The sequence below is a fragment of the Pezoporus wallicus genome, unplaced genomic scaffold (assembly GCF_028554395.1).
Source record: "Pezoporus wallicus isolate ANWC-B61680 ecotype Strahan unplaced genomic scaffold, APGP_CSIRO_Pwel_v1 contig_6598, whole genome shotgun sequence".
NCBI lineage: Eukaryota > Metazoa > Chordata > Aves > Psittaciformes > Psittacidae > Pezoporus > Pezoporus wallicus.
Window position 1 is genome coordinate 200,342 of NW_026637213.1, and position 6,459 is coordinate 206,800.

Sequence of the window (6,459 nt, forward strand, 5' to 3'; positions counted from 1 at the left end):
TTTGGGGTATAATTGAACATGGCACATGTCCATTTCCAACTGCAGCCAGCAGAATTGTTTCTAATGAGAGGAGGGGGAAGTGTTCTGTAAATATTTATTCTGTGTTGGTGCTGGTGTCCTATGGGGATGAGGCACTTCCTAGGCAAACAGTAAGGAAGATTTTAAATAGCATCTACTGGGGCAAAGGATTTTTTTGATCAGCAGTCTTCAGTAAATGGTGCTTGTCAGCCTGTAAAAGCCACCCGAAGGCATCCATGGTCTGCTCCCTGTCACGCTCTGGCCTGCCAAGGAAAGCCTACAAAGCTGGAAAAGAGCCAACTCTGTGCTGGTCCTTAACAATGGATGTCAAGAAGGCTGCCACTGCAGTCCAGATGTGAAACACTGAAACAACAGAGAAGTAAATTGCTTCTTTCTAAAACAAGCAGGAAATCCAGGTCAATAGCAAAATAAAAGCAGGTTAAGTAGCAAAAAAGGGTCAATCAAAAATGACTTATTTTTAAGATCACTGTAAATCATTACCTGTATCACTGCAGTGGTATGAGATCTGAAAAAGTTTACTTCTAGACTGAAAGTGCTTAAAGAGGGGATACACTAAGTTAAAGTAATCATGAAGTCCTTTAAAGAACTGGCTAGCTTGCAGATTTCTGGAGCAGCTGTCAGTGCAACATAAACACTTTCTAAAATGGAGCTGGAGAAATTGCCCTTTAGAGTGATTGGAAATAACCTAGTTGATGAGTAAAGTCAAGTCTGGATTTCAGGAAGCTGGAGCCATGCAGGAAGACAAGAGAGAAGACTTTTGCTGGCCTCTTGAGTCCGCTTATTAATAACAATTGACCATGCACTCAGGTAACCGGTTTATCTTGTCCAGCTGTGTTTGCCCCAACTGTGGGCACCATTCCTAGGAAGCTGGGCAAGTGTGGCTCATGCTGCTGTTCAGCAAAGTATTCCTCTTTCCAGCAAGCAGATGCACTCAGCAAGCTCCGTTCCCTGGGCTCTGCCACCACCGTATACGTTGTGTGATGTGCACCATCTGTTGCCTTCCACCAGTGGGACCACCTTCTTGTTCCAAACAGCAAGCAATTAAACTAGTACCCTAGCTCAGCAACATTCAGCCTGTCATTAAATTCTCTTAAGGTATTATTTACCCAGCTCTATGCTCAGAGCCATGTGGTAGCCAGTATCTTACTGTTTATTGAACGTGTTGACTAAGGCTTCTGTGCTTCGGCAGGCTATTTGAGGCTCAATTATAGGCTGTGTTTCAGTGATGCTCACTTGATTTTGGGGGATCCATTCTTGTGAGACAATTACTGCATATAAATATATATATCTTGGAATTGGAAGGTACCCCTGGAGGTCACCTGGTTCAGCTTCCACTTCAAAGTAGGGCTGCTGTCAGTCCTAAATCAGGTCAGATATATGCTGAGTGGCATCACGCTCTGTGGCAGAACAAGCTAGGGTAAGAAGCAGCTCCAGGTGAGAGGTGATGTTGCTGAAGATCTTAAGGCTTGATTCAAGAACTGGCCAAGTCAGTCCAAAGATCTCCAGATACAGCAAGCATTCAGTACTGGCAAAGATGTTTGTCTCAGATATACATGGTTGAGATACAGCAGAGATACAGCAGAGAAGAAGAGCATTCCTAAGACATAACTTGCTTATACTGGCTGAAAATAGGGCCAGGTCCTCCCATGATGTTTGTCATTGAAGATAGCAGATATACATGGTTGAGAAGTGGTGACAGCAGGATTGCTCCCCTCACACATCTACTAAGAAATGGGTGGCAGTTCCTCCAAGTCCCAGGAAGGAGGGATATGGAGCATGTGTAATTATTCTCCTAAGTGAATTTTTAGCTAAAGCACAGCAGGACACTAAAGTGACTGAGCCCAGTGAACAGTCTTTGGCAAACTGGCAACAGGAACATTAACGTTTCCTATCTCCTAGAGCAGGGCAAGGCACAGTGGCCATGAACCAAGTGCTCATCAGTAGATTACTCAACCTAGTGTGATTATCCAAACTCCAGAGCAAGCGTAAGGGGCCTGTATGAAGCAGACCTGGCTGGTTTGACAGCTCCTGAGCCGTTCTCCTTTGTATAACCAACCACAGCGCTGCTTTTTCTCTTCCGTGTGAAGCAGGAGGACAAACGGTGGAGATGCTGGCAAGCCGAGTGGCAATATCTGCGGTGCATGCAATCCCTGACTGCTCTAAAGCAGCAGCAAAAGGCAAGGCAGGCTGCAGCGTTACAACAGTTAAGGACTGACAGAAGGAAACAAAATGTCCCATCTTGCTTTCCAAAGACAAGTGAATATTTCTTCAGTGGAGCTCACAGTTACAGTATAAGAAGAAATATAGATGCTTTTATGAAATAAAATGCATTTCATTTATAAAAATAGCCAAACATCTTCATTTCTGCTAATTTATGGTTCCTCTTCTGAGCACATGAAAGAAATGGGAGAGTTAGTTTAAAAATTATGGGTTTGCCCTAATCTTGAGGACAGGCAAACCCATGGCAAACACTCAACTCCTAAAGCCTAGTGTGAAAAAGTATTCAGCAAGTTGCCCACTTCGGTCTGTTTTTGCAGATGTACAATGTAATTTCAGTGCTTTGGGTTGCTGCCGTTGAAGGAATAACTCATTCAACACCAGGCTGGGAGGAGAAAATGCTGGAGTTGTTTTTTACACACCAATAGCAAACAAGAAAATAAAGTTTGACCCCATGAGATCTTCTCACTCCAAAAGCCTGAAGAATCCAGTCATTGGAAGAACCCATTCAGTTACCATGGGAAGATCTAGGTGGGAAGAGACCTCTCTGGAGCGCTGTAGACCAAGCTCCTGCTCTCACTAGGAATAACCTTGTGCTTAGATCAGGTTGTTCTTGCACTAAACGAGTCCTTGAAAAGACCAGAGCAGTTCAGTCGAGCACTCTTTTATGAATCCACTCCATTAGAGGTTGTCTCATGAATTCAAGAAACCATTTTTAAATGCTGGTTTTGCAATCAATTAAATATTCCATTTTCTAAATGACAAGTAAAAAATTGCTTCATTCACTATTTCCTAACAAAATAAAATGTAAATTGTCTGAATTAATGCATGTTATAACTGTACAGTGCTTGAATAAATGTGAATAGATTAACATATCCAGCAAATTAAAATGAGTGCCAATTTTAATGTAAAGTCTATATTTATCAGTATATCACATAGCTCTCAGCCAGTGACAGTAAACCTACAAAAATACAGTACAAATGTGGAATGAAGACTGTTTAACCTGTGATTAAAGTCAGCAATTCGTAGCATTATGGTTTAAATCAGAACATTCTTTGATGCTTTTGTCTGTGGAAATGGAGAACTCAGCCCTTGTCTGAGGGGGTTGGTACCCCCATCCCTTCACACAGGCCCATAGCTACCAGGATGAAGGTGTTCTGAATAGGGCTCTTGAAGTAGTCTATTCTTCATGAAAGACCTAGAGCTGAACTGGAAGAGGACCTTTACTCAGTTGCTGTGCAATGACTCTCACGGCTTCTTGGCTGGGCTGTCCACTCTGCCCTAAGCACCAGGTGGCAGCTGGTCTAGAGCCCAGGCATGCTCCTGAGAAGCAGCTCTGCATCCTCCAGATGCAGCACTGGAGGACATCTCAATCCACCTCTTGTAGGTGCTGGGGGGGGCACTGCTGTTTAGCCAGCGGCTTCATTGTCCCACGTCTCAGCCTGCTACTGCCATCTTCTGCCTCTCCTTGAGGTTCCCCCACCAGGATACTTGATTTAGGGGCAGATGGCTGAACATTGGCTCTGAAGCTGGTTTTTCTTGCGACTTTATTGCTGCTGGTGGGGCCTGTGCTTTGAACACAGACGAGGCCAGGGCACAGGGGCCCGGTTTTCAGACATTGCTGCTGGTGGTGGAGTTTGTGGTGGAACGCACAGAGTGGGAAGTGCTGTGAAACAGCCGCAGTAAGAGAACGAGGCTCACTTGCAAGAGGAGCTTGTCTGCCAGAGGTGGTCCCTCACAAACCACACAGGCTCTTCCGAAGCTCAGAAGCAGCACAGCAATCAGATGGCAACATGGAAAACACAACTCCAGCGAGTTGTTACCCTGCTGTTACACATTCCTGCTGCTGGCACCAGGTACACTGTGGGCCTGGGGCTTACAACTGTGTACATCAGCTCAGGAACAGCATCTGCAGGAAACTCCATTTCATGGTGGTTCTGAGAACAAGATTGCAAATCTGCTTCAGTGCAAAAGCGACACAGCTTCTAATGCGTCGTCAGGGAGGAAGGCTTAAAGGTGACAAGTTAACCCTTGGGAGTCAGCAAATACTGGATTAACATCCCCGCTGTGCTGCGCATTACTGACCCCTCTCATTGCTTGATGCACCAGAAAGGAAGACTCCCCCATAGCTTGCAGCACTGATGCATCCTGTCCAAAGGACTGTTCTTCCCACAGAAATGACTTCTTTTTTTTTGTGGTGGCTTAAAACACAAGTGCCCCATAGCCAGCAGCAAACCAGGCTGAACAACACAGCACAGCAGTGCCTCCTGCACTCGCAGTCTCCAAGCCTGCTGGGTGCAGGCTGCAGACCAGGTTCTCAATGCATGTGGTGCATTGACCGTAAGAGTTCCTTGAAGGATTCAGACAACCTGAACCAAATGCAGGGCATGCCACAGTGCATGAGAAGTACTAAGTGGCCAACCTGTCCTCACATGGCTAATCACTTTCTTTGCAACTATACAGTAGCTCCCACAGGCATTGCTACTTAGAGCACCGACCAAGCATCAAGCTCTGACAGCTCCTTCATCTTCTGCCTCATGTTTGAGTTCTCAGTTTATGTCCAGGGACTCTGGTCCATTCGTTCTTGTTTCCTGTTTTCATAAGCCATAAATCTCTTTCTGGCACGTGTACACACGGGCTGTGTAGCCAGCACCTGCCAAACATTAATAACACTGTGTGACGTGACACACTAGAGTGCTTCCCTACATCATGTATTTCCATCAGGCACTGAGGTCAGCACTGAACAACTCTGAGAAGCTGCACAAGAACTCAGCCAGGGCTCTGTTGTCATGGGGGAGCAGAAGGGATTAACAGAGCTGGGCAGCTGAAGGACCTGGAGTTGTCTAACATCAGCTAATAAGCAATATACCTTAAGCTAAGCAATGGAAGAGTAGGAACTGGTTATAATTTGCAAGTGCCAGCAGCATTGCCTGGTTTAATGTGAGTGGCAGGAGGTGGCTGTGAGATCTCTCCTGCTCTCTGTCTTTCTAAGAAGCTGCAAAAACATCCTAAAGCTCAATGCTGTTGATAAATGGTCAGGCTTCCAGCTTCTCAGACACGTTACCTTCCAACAAGACATCTTACAGCAAACCACAGCTTGTCTCTTGCAAGGACCAGCAAAGCCACGTGCTGTTGCCAGACACCTGTATAATGGACTGAAGTGATTTGTGCTTTCACTGTGATAGCCTGTATGGCTACTCAGGGGACAGGCAGGTGGTGTGTCAGCCTTGCAGTCACGGCCAGGGCATCCGCAGCACTCTGCCGCCATTGCATGTGTTGCAGTATACACTGCATACTGCTCGAATCTCCTGGGCTTTATGTTAGAAGTGACTCCTTCAGCAGCACTCTGCTGCACAGCGAAAACTTCCTCTGTTTTGCCTGCAGCTCCTCTTCGGTTTTGTAAGGGTGCCAATTCCCAGGCAAGCGGAGGCTGTGGGGTGATGCAGCGGCTGCACAAAGCCACTGTGCTGCCCTGCGTTCTGCTTACGGCTGCACTTCTTGTAGCTGCTGTGCCAGGCGTTTTCTTTCCAACCTCCCTGACAGCTGCTTGCCCGTGCTGGTGATGGTCGTGTCTTTCCCCCTCACATCACAAAGTGCCCAGCCATGGGAAGTGCTGCGTTGGTGGCTATCGACAGCGTGCACATGTGGGTCGCTGTGTCTGTGCCCCACGCATTGGTCTCTGCAGTAAGAACCAGCGTGGGCACATGGGTGTGGGTGTCCCTCAAAATCAGCCCTTGAGGGTTCTGGGCACCTCTGCACTGGTGGTCCCAAAGCCTCTTTTGTCGGCACCATTCCCACTTTTGCCTGAGAAAGCTTTCCCATGCAGAAAGCGGTGCTCAGGGCACCCATGCTGGAGGCAAAGGGAGACCAGCGAGTGCTCCATGGGGGGTCAGAAAGTGGCACGGCTGCCCAGAAAAGATCAAGCCAGCTTCCCCCTGCATCCCAAAGCAAGCCAGTGCTGGGATGCATACCTAGGGAGGCATGGGGGGTTGTCCTCAATCCCTTGCAGTTGGAAGAGGTTTTGTTGCCTTTCCCCTGCAGAAGAGCACAAAATGCTTTGGGATATAAGGTACAACTTTGGGGGCACTCTCAGCACAGGAGTAGCCTGGCTGTGCCTCAGATGCTGTTGCAGGTTGCTGCCAGCCCCCACTGTGTCAGCGAGCAGAGGGGAAGCTCCCTGCTTGGCTCCCATTCCTGTAGCTT